We start from the raw sequence: 11,585 nt of genomic DNA on the forward strand, positions 1-11,585 counted from the left end.
TACTAGGGGAGAAACTATTTTGAATTGTTCCCCTATCCCTCTTTCTTAGCTGTTTGCCTCCTCGTCCCTCCAGTACTTACACCTTTCCATTCCTATGCTTCCTTCTTAGCTCAGGCCTATATTCTCTCATCATTATTTTAACAGTGCTTTAAGTCACTTTCACTTCTTCTAGTCCCGGGGTCAGCAAATATGGCCTGCTGGCCAAATCCAGGCCATTGTTTGTTTTTGTAAATAAAGTTTTATTGGAACATGGTCATACTCATCTATTTACATATTGTCTGTGGCTAATTTTATGCTACAAGGGAAAAGGAGAGTGGTTACAACAGACAGGGTGGCCTGCAGAACCTAAAATATTTACTATTTGCCCTTACAGAAAATGTTTGCCAGCTTCTGTATCTAGTAGGTGATATTAAATATCCATTCAAAATTCTGATTGTGTTGATCTAGGAGATGAGAGGAGGAGAGGAAGGGACTGACATTCATTGAGCACCTTATGCAAACTCTGGGCTGGGCACTTTGCATGAGTAAAACCCAAGTCTATAAACTCAGGGGAGTAAGAAATGTAACTTCCCTCATTTTTTCCCTAAAGCTTAATGTAATTTCTAGTAAAAAATCCCACCTTTTGTATGTCAGAAACTTAATCTTAGTCAATTTGGTGTTCTCCCATCTTCCTCTCCTGGGATTTTATCTGAGCTCTGGGTGAGGGGAAGTGAGCAGTGCCGAGATGTTGGCTGGGCTGAACTGCACCTGGTCACCATCATCAACCTCACTCCTGTCAGGTAATTGGCACTCACTCATCAAAGTCTTGCTACAATTGCTTCTTCTTCCCATTCTGAGGGTCCCTTCGGATATGCCTCTCTTTGCATCTTCTCTGACACTGTGGGGCTTACAGAAAATGTGATAAATCTCTTATCTGGTGCTGGGGTTATAAGACCTCTGAGATGAGGTGGGAGCCTCATCTGCCTCCACGTTCCTGTAGGTACATGCAATGCTTCTACTGCTTCTTGGCCAGTGGGGTCACAGGAAGTGAGTGAATCTGTGTAAGTTCCTTTCTGCTTACTTCTCAACCATTTCTCCACAGGGGTCTTGTTGCTTCTTGAGAAATGAGACACAGGCCTCCTTTGGTCTCAAATCCCAGAAACCTCTCCATTGACTCACTCCATTCTTCCCAGAGTTCAGCCTGGGGTAGGACCCCATAGCAGGTTCTCCTTTCCCAGAGCTGCAGCATCCAGTCAATTTGTATTCTGCTCTACCTGTCCTCCCTCGTCCAACCTGGAGAATTCTGTCTAATCAGGAGTTGGGGGTCTCAGGAGTGGGGAAAAGGAAATTTTGTTTGTACTTATCACATATTTTTCGAAGTTGATGATAGATACACATGCCTTCTTTCCTTGCTGAACTTCAGACTCTTAAAACTTTAAACCTAAGAGCTGATACCTGTTTACTCTTTGTTTTGTTGTCTCATGCTTTCCTTGAGGCAACAAACACCTAGCAGACAAGAGTTTACATTAATACAGGCAAAGACCTTGGGTTAATATCTCATAATAGTCTTCGCCACCTCTCTCCCCCGCCCCTCAATGCACACGTGTTTTCTCGTTTGATCCTTGCAATAGCACTGACTGGTAGAGATTTCTGCTTCCATTAGCTAAATGAAAAAACAGACTCAGATGAGTTAAGTGGTGGAGTAAGAATATGAATTCAGATCTCCTGGCCTCCAAATGAGTCTTCTTCCCCTTATATAGCACTGCCACATGAATTTTACACTAAAGAGGCCGTAACCTCTTTATGCTACTCTTCTGCCCTGTTTAAAGTCTACTTTTTAGATTCTTCATCTTACTACTCCCTTTGGTTGTTATGATTTTATAGTTTATTGGACTCTCTATATTAGGACATTGCAAGTTATAAATGTAAGCTAAACCACTGTATATTTTCATTTGTTCATTTACTCATGAAACCAATATGCATCGGCACATCAAGTGCAAAGCAGTGTGCTAAGCACTATGACTCATGACATGGATGCGGACCATAGGGGATGTATAATATAGGAAGTGATAAAGACATTCAAATAGCTTTTACTTACACAAGATACACTGTTAATAGAGTTAAATCAATGTGCAAGAAATTTACTGTGATTCCACTGAAAAACATTTAATTTGCCTGGGAGGATCAGGGAAGGTTTCACAGAAGAGGCACCATCTGAGTTGGGTCTTAGAAGATGTGTAGAACTTTGAATGTGTGACTAAGGAATGGAAGAAACCTTTCAACCTCAAGGTACTGCTTAAGTAGAGACACCAAGTAGAAGAATGTGGTATTTGGGTTATCAAATTGATTGGCGTGTCAATTTACAGAGTGAATGGAGGGATGTAGTAGGATATAGGCCTCTAAGTATAAATTAGGATCTGAACATGAAGAAAATTTTAAATGTCTTGCTAGGAAATATGAACCTTATTCCTAGGAATTAGGAAACTTCTGATGACTTCTAAAGAAGGGGAGTGCCATTGTTCAAGCTGAAATCAACATATTTGGTAATTTGGGCACGTAATTTGTAGGGAGAGAGAAGGAAGTGCAAATCTTTGGTTAAAATTCACCATTATAATTATTTGTATATTAGAGTCTATTATCCACATTATTCATGTTCACAATTAACACAGGCAAAAGAAAAATGTTGACTTGTAGGTATGAGACTGTGATGAAGTACAGATCCTGACTTATGCCTGGTTTAGATGTCCTCTGGAGATGCTGCGCTCATTAGTCTAGAGGTGTTAGTTCTTCAGTTTCTTTTATAAGCATTTTGTTATTTTGTCATTGGATAATAATGGATGTGTCAGAGTAAATATGTCTCAACTGCCTAAGGAATGCTTAGAATATAGTGACATAATTCTTGAGATGATATACACCTTTCTTGTGAAGCCTAAGCTTGTTATAAAGTTATGGCCTTTGACTACATTTCTTTTTTTCCCTCGGGTAAAGAATGGAACACATCCTGTTAACTCTTAATTTGCTCTTCAGGCAAGACTTTTCAAAATCTTCTGTCATTTTAAGTATACAGGTCAGGAACAATCAGTTTGTTCTGGAACATAGCTACAAATGGTCAATCTGATTTCACTGTAGAAGTGACAGAGGGAAAAGACAAAGGCAGTTAAATGTAAAAATGATCAATTTCCACCCCTAACCTCATCATTTGAAATTACAAGGAATATGTTTCCTTACACTGTACTGTGTAAAACATTTGGATTTATTTACTGATTCATTTGATTGACTGATTTATGAAAAAACACTTGCCATATACCAGAGGCTAGATGTTGGGATGGAAGATAAGGTGAGGAAGGATTAGAAGGCTCAATCCAAGGGACATCTAATTGAATCTTAACATCAAACTTGGGTTGTATAGTGCAGCTATCAGGTAATCAACAAGCATTTTTTCCCCCACATCTAATTTTTGTAAAGTTCAGTACTAGGTGTAAAGGAGGATACAAAAATACATCAAACAAGGCATATACAACTGAATGAAACAAATGTGCAGTAAATGTTCATTAATCACATAAGCAGAAACTGAGAGTAGACATAATATGGCATTTAAGAGGTCAGAAGAGGGGAGCTTTCTATGAACTTGGCTGATCAGGGAATGCCTTTGAAGGAGGTAGTAGAACTTGGCCAGTGTTGACAGGACACGTGCCTCTTCACTCCTATGTCTTAGTCATAAACCTTTACAATCCACTTAACTTATTGTTTGAACAGTGATATGAGACTTAAAAATATAAGAAATATTTTGATTTGTACTGTTATACTCTGATTATTACATGAATTACATAAATTTCCCATAAATTCTTTTAAAGATAAGAAAATTAGTTACGGGTGAGTATAGTCCATTAATTATTTCATGTACCTGAAGACCTAGAGGGAATGCCATGGCTTCACAACATAGCCCCAGAGCGTTAAATTTTACATTTGGTTCCTTGCATTTGCCGAAGATGAGAAAAACTGGATGACTCCCTGTTGACTATGCATCTAAAGCAGCTACTGTGCGTTGTTTATTTCCCTAAAGAGCAAGAATTCTGTAACATCCTGCTTTTAGTCAAATTAAGCCTCTCTTCCCAAAGACTTTCACATGCAAATAGATTAGATAAACTGTAGGAGTTCATAGTGACAGACCTCTGGGGATAGAGAAATATTCCTATATTGCTTTAAAGATTATTTTTTATTATGGGATATTTCAAACAGGCAGAAAAACATAGAAAATAATCTAATAAAGACCATTCACCCTTCACCTAGATTTAATAGATGTTAACATTTTGCCATAATTTTTTCTTCAGATATCTCTCTCCTTAAAAAAAATTATCAGTACAACTGAAGCTTCCCTGCTGCATCACTTCCTCCTTCTTGTCTCCAGAAGTAGTTGCTATTCTGAAGTTGAACTGTATCATCTCCATGAATACTTATATGTTTAACATCTATGTAGATATGAAGGAACAAAATATGCCATTATTTATGTGGTATATGATTTTACGTAAAGGACATCAGAGTGCATGTCACCTTGCTTTTGTAGTCAGCAATTATGTTTTTGAGACTACCATGATGCATGTAAATTGAGTATCTTCACTTTAATTGTTGTATAATATACTCACTTAATTGTTGTTTAGCATTTCATTGTCTGAGTCAATCATGGTTTATTTTGGCTCATTTGTGTTTTATCAGTAAAGCTACTTTGGCCCATGTGCATGCTTCTTTGGAGAGAACGCTTGAAAGTGGAATTGCTGAGTCATGATTTCATGTAGGCTCTGCTGCTGAAAGTCAGCAAACATGTGATGGCTCCAAGGCAGAAGTTCACTTCTTGCTCACATAACAGCCTAGAGCGGGTGCTATGTCAGTGGGTGGGTCTCCTCAATGAGGGAACTTAGGGACTCAGCCTCCTTCCAACTGCGTCTCCAGCTCTTCATGGACTGTATGCAGCTGGCAGAAGTAGAAAGAACACGGAGGAGGCACATTGACCCTCCCGAAAGCTCCAGGTTGGAATTGGCACAAACCACTTCTACTCTTCCCAGGGGGATAACTGACTTGTTGTTTAAGTACACTCTGTGGGAAGTTATCCTTACAATGGAAGTCATTCATAGTAGGAGTTGGTCTTTAGCCCCTTACCCTGGTAAACTTTCAGATCAGCTTCCACACGCTGGCCTGGATTAGTATGGATGATAAAATTGCCCTAGATTTCTTCCTTGTGGACCAAAGTGGAGTCCGTGCAATCAGAAATACATTGTGCTGTACCTGAACTAATACCTCGGACCAAATGCCGGGGGGGGGGGGGGGAGGGTCATATCAAAACAGAAGGAGAAATCAACTTGCTTCCTAAGGTAGATCCTGATGGCCTATGGGGTTTGTTCCATTGATTGGTCTGGGACCTGGAGTTGGGGAGGTATGGCTGAGGTCAACACTGCAGGTTGGCCTCATCCCACTGCTTAGAGTCCTATTGATAGTAGCCTTACTATGATGCTGTATGAGGCAAAGTGACAGGTTTGGTCACAACCTCAGTTGGTAAGATGTATCAGAGTGACTGAGTGGTGTAGTCAGAAAAATCTGCTGAAAGCCCAGATGATGTAGAAAGGATGATGTTGGAAGTGAATCCCATGGGTTTCTCATATTTCTGTAACCTGCAAGCAGAGGCACCGACTGTCTTTTTTCTGGACTATCTTGACTATAGTTTCCTGAAAATCATGACGATTTTCCTACAGCAAAGGGCAGTTGTGCTTCTGGTCCATTATAAAAAAATTAGATTCTTGGGGCTTCTCTCCTGCACGTGAGGCTGTCATCTTGTCCTCTTCAAATCTCCTCATGGAAACTGGGGCTCAGGGAACTGGAACAAGAAAATGTTGATACTCTGGCTACTGTTACTGCTGTGAGCGATAACGACCTTTGTCTCTGAACCGGGAGTCTCATGTCTTCTGCCAGTATCTGTGAAACTGGGATATGCTAACTTGTTAGCTTGCAAGTAGGATAAAAAAATCTCAGCTTCTTCAAAGTTCTTGCTAATGAGAAGATAAATATAACACAACTTGGTTGATTTTGACCAATGCACCCATCCACTGTGGGTCTGTTGTTTCATACATTTTATAAGAAATAGGATGTGAGTTAGACCAGACTACCCTTAAGGCTCTTAAGAGTCTGAAGAGCTATGATTCTATGATTCTATGGGGCAACATCTTAGTGCCTTCCTCAGCATAAACCACTGGAATTTGTATGCAAGAGACACTTGTTTATGCTAGTTAACACCTTTGGCTACTTCTTGGCACTTCACTTTTTACCCTCCTCTGTCTTGACACCCTATGCCTTCATTTCTGAGATAGTAAGTCAATGGTAGATTCCTCAGAGTTGGGAAAATGGTTGAGGAACCAGCATTTTGAAAAGGACAGTTCCATAGTGTAATCCATAGAGGGTGTTTTAAACCTCTAATTTAGTTCGTGGTTTAAGGAAAATCCATCTTTGCTGTGGCCTCTATTTCAGCAAACAGCAAAGCAAGACAGTTCTGCCTATGCTGGCTTGTCTGAGGAGCATCAAGGCAGCAGGAATCTGCATCTGATGGTTCACCAAAGAAATAGAGAGATCAGGGAGCTAAGCAAAGGGCACTGACTCAAGAGACTTGACTCCAGGTGCCCTCATTTGTTTTGAATATCAAATCAGTTGTCTTTTGTTGTCGTGAAGGTTTTACACTGGCGAGCTCAGTTGCTGATGGTATTTTGCCATGTGAGACTCTGTAAGGCTTGACTGGAGGGTAGAGGGCAGTGAGAGTCCAAAGAAGAAAAATGATCAGGAGCCATCTGGGTATTGCAGCATCTTGAGGCACGCCTGTGACTGAGACATTGACTCTTTGCACCACAAATTATTCTTTAACTCAAATGTTATCACTCATATACATGACAGGAGGTGAGATGTCAAATGTTGGTGAGGGCTTGATTGACAGGACCCAGGCAGGGGCAGCCCCAGTGCCCCTGAGCTGGCTGTTCTAGCTCACTTCCCTAATCTATACTCAAATCCTAGACCTCAGGGCCTGGGGATCAACACACTGGCTCCTTTACTGCTCCTTTTCTTGAACACGAGGAGCGCTGGGTGCCAGAGACCTTTCCTATCTCTAAGGCCAGTGCTAGGAAGAGACTTCTTCCCTCTCTTGTTCTCCAGTCTTCCATGCCAGAGCTCTGTGTGCATGTTTTCTAATGTAAGATGCTACACAAGCGTCAAAAACTCTATAGTTCTCTTAAATAATCTCCAAGTGCTACTGCTACCTTGTCATATAGCATTCTTTCCTCCTGTAAGGTGAATTTTCTTCTGCATCTTTCCAGCCCCCAATTCTTTAACTTTTTTTTTTTTTTAAAAAAAGGAAGATCCGTTATCAAGGGAACTTGTTTTTTTTGTTATTAAGACCCTGAACCACCAGGGTGTCTGATTAAATTAACCACAAGTTTCAGAGCACAAGCAGTACCCTGTTTAATCTTCCATTTCCTTATTCATACAGGAGTGATAGAAACAATTTTCTCCCTTCCTATTACATCGGGTTCCCCTGGTACAAGAGACACTTCCTGATGCTGGTTCTGCAAAGGCATGTGTCTCATAAACGGTAGTCGGGAGAGATCAGTGTGGTATATCTTTGAGGACATTTGTTGCCTATAAGATAAGATATGAGAGCGAGGAGGAATACATTCTGAGGAGAAGCAAATATTTTATATTTTCACAATCACATTTTCTCCAAAATATGATGTATCCAAATATTCAGTACCTGAAAATGGAACATTATGTCTGCTTTTCTCCCCTTGCTTCCTAACTTGACTATGTTTCACTTTACCTATTTTATCTTTTAATTTTAGTTCTGAACTTCACCTTGTCCTTCCCTCGATCCCCTTCTCCCTGAATTTATTCATCAGATAATCCATCTTGACCATGTAGGCAGTGCCGTCATGCCGCTGCTTCTCAGGCTGACTGAAGTAAACCTATTTGAGAAACCTCAGAATGGTGACTGGTTGCATAAAGTAGATTATGTGTGTCTGGAAATCGTTGTATTCCACTTATTACCTGTTTCTGAAATGAAAATATCAAGAGGGCTTCCCTGGTGGCGCAGTGGTTGAGAGTCCGCCTGCCGATGCAGGGGACACAGGTTCGTGCCCCGGTCCGGGAAGATCCCACATGCCGCGGAGCGGCTGGACCCGTGAGCCATGGCCGCTGAGCCTGCGCGTCCGGAGCCTGTGCTCCGCAATGGGAGAGGCCACATCAGTGAGAGGCCAGCGTACAGCGAAAAAAAAAAAAAAAAGAAGAAAATATCAAGATAGTTTATCTTTGAAATCCTCCTCTCCAGACTACGAGGGTGAAAACTTAATAGTATCATGAATTCAGTTTAAAACAACAATCTATTTATTCAAGATAGTCTCTCTCTAATACTGTACTTTGGAAATATCCTCAAGAACACTATATATTTTAGTATTGTTTTTATTACACTAATTTATTGAGACCAAAAGCGTACTTGAGGCTGGGAGGGGCAGGAAGGCAGGGAGGGAGAGGGAGAGAGGGTGACAGAGAGAGAAATTACTTTTCCCTGGGATTATAGTCTAAAAGTCTGCCTGAAGATGGAAGGCTTTCAGAGATGCGATTTGCTCTTTCCTTTTTGTCTTTGTGTTTCTCACATAAACAATACCTTAGTGAAGGAGTCATTCATTACTTTGATGATTCCACTTCCTATCCTCTCCCACTAAGGCTTAAACATAGAGAGATTTAAGCCTGGTCACTAATTTCTTCCCTCTCAGCAGAGTGGTCAGAAGCACAAGCAAATTTGGGTCTATTTCTTACAGCTGTCCCTGTATTTACACAGTGGTTCTCACCTGGCCATGATTCCCTCCTGCTCTCAAGAGGTATTTGGCGATGTCTGCTGACTTTCTTGGTTGTCACCGTGTGTGGGGGGGCTGTTACTGACACCTAGTTGATAGTGAATGGAGATGTTACTAAACAGCTTGCAATGTACATTACAGTTCCTATGACAAAGAACAATCTGGTCCTAAGGTCACGAGTGCAGAGGTTGAGAGAGGCTGATTTACACTAACCATACTCAGAAGTAAATGGTGAAGGTGGAAGACAAAAGAGAAGACAGAAAAGAAATAAAAATAAATTGGGAAATTACTACAGGCTCCATATCCCTAGTCACTTATGTCATTTCTTTCACTTAACCCCTCATAAAACTACCAGTAAATGAATATAATTGTCCTTGCTTTTATTTTTTTCTTCAGTCAAAGGAGGAATCTAAGATGCAGAAAAGTTAAGTGATGTACTAAAAAGTCACTTGACTCACCAAGTACTATTCTAAAGCCCATGATTTTCCTCTTTCCCCTCATTGGGAACAGGGAGATAATTATAGAAGTCCCCCCCTTATCCACCAGGGGGCATGCTCCAAGACTCCCAGTGGATGCCTGAAACCATGGGTAGTACTAAATCCTATATATACTGTTTTTTCCTATACTAACAGGAGGGCAGCATGTACAGCCTGGATATGATGGACAAAGGGATGATTCACATTCCTGGTAGGATGGGACAGGATGGTATGAGATTTCATCACACTACTCAAAACCACATGAAATTTAAAACTTATGAATTGTATATTTCTGGAATTTTTTCATTTAATATTTTCAGACTGTGGTTGACCTTGGGCAACTGAAACTGTTGGAAAGCAAAACCACAGGTATAAGATGACTACTGTATTCCACTGAAGCCTCAGACTGAAAGAATGGAGGTTGAGTTGGTATGTGTTATCAATAGATTTATACATATGGGTGCTCATATTTATATCAAATGACCAGACAGCTATGCATTTCTAGGGTAGTTTTAACTTTAAGTAGTTGGAAAACTTTTATTTCTATCCTTTTGCTTTGTTTGGAAAAACATGACCATTCCTCCTTTTCTATGTTTTTTGTTTTATTTTGCTTTTTTTTTAAAATCATACTTAAGAAACTTTACTAATCACATAGACCTTGGGCTGTCGTATGTAATATATTACAGAAAGGGTCTAGACAAAAGACAAAGTGCCATTGGTCATGAATTAAGAACACATAGGTGACAGATGTTCCAGACTGAAGGCTTTAGCCAGGAAGAAAATAAGTTCCTGAACTGAAATTATTGAATATAAAATATCTTATCAAAAGAACGGAATCATCTCTTTTCTCTGGTTATCTGGAAGAAGAAAATGGATTTTCATTCATTGGAACAATTTAGTACTTTCTTCCTTGAATATCTTTACAATGAATTAGCTTTTCTGTTTATGGTCACAATTTTTATCAAAAGAAAAGAGCTGGGCAATTAAACTCCAGCCTCTTGGGGAACAATTAAGCATTAAATGGAAAGTGATAGTGGAAAGTCATTCCTTCCCATTGACCTCTGACAATCTAGAATAGAATACTCAGGACTAGGGCCTGGGCATTTATATTTTCTATAGGTTCCACAGATGTTATTTTAGTAAGCACAGTACTTTGAATTTAGTACTGTTCATAATTACTTCTTGTTGATGATGGTTACCTTGGTGGTTGCCTAGCCTACCTGCTCTTGAGCCAAGATGGATCCCGATCCCAATCTACACTTAGACTTTTAAAAGAGGTGTTTCCTCAAGTGTTATTAGTAGGCATGGCTGTGAATAACTTTTAAAAGCATCAGCTATTGTTATAGGAAAATAGTACAAATGTTTCACAATAGGATTTTAAAATTCTGGACATTCGACTTCTCTGAGTCTCAGGTTCTTAACCTGGAAAATGGAGATGACAATAAATTCCTCACTTCATTTATAAGTTTAAAGATAAAATGAGGTAATACATAAAAGTACTTAGGACACTGGAAAAAATAAGACGTTGTAGTTTTTACTATTTAACACTTTATTGTACTTCTTATTTTTGACAACTTGGGTCTTTGAACTTCACCTTTAGTTTTGAAGAGTCATTCTAAATCTATCCATTTTAAAAACAAAATCTCTTACCTGCTGCAGGAATTTCTCTGCAAAAGACTTCAAACTCTGAGTACACAGGCTTCATTAGGCCTATGGATACATGTTGTTTAGCTCACTTAGTTTTCAAAATTAAAAAAAAAAATCAGTTGCTAATATTTAAAAATCAAGAGGTTTGTTATAGAAATTTAACATTCTGATTGAGGTTGAGAAACAAGAACACTTAACCTGTGTACCCCCAGGGCAGCAATCAGCCCCAACAGAGTCACCTTATCTGGATCCTCTAGGCATGGGAATTTGTTGCTCATACTCTACAAGGGAAGATTCTCAAAGTATGGCCCTGGACCAACAGAGTTTGCATCACCTGGGGATTTTAGAAATGTAAATTCTTGGGCCTCATTCTAGATCTACTGAATTGGAAACTCTGAAACTATGGCCCAGCAGATTGTTTTATCATGGTTTCTCAGTGATTCAGATACACTCTAGAATTTGAAATCCACTGCTCCACAACATGCCAGTCATGGACAAAGAATGTCACCTGCCATTTCAGTAAACAAAAGATGCTGGGACCACCAAGCTATCAGCCACTGCAGCCACACTCAGTGGTGCACCCTGAGGATGGAGAAAACCAGAA

Source organism: Physeter macrocephalus, chromosome 13, assembly GCF_002837175.3.
Source record: "Physeter macrocephalus isolate SW-GA chromosome 13, ASM283717v5, whole genome shotgun sequence".
NCBI classification, from domain to species: domain Eukaryota; kingdom Metazoa; phylum Chordata; class Mammalia; order Artiodactyla; family Physeteridae; genus Physeter; species Physeter macrocephalus.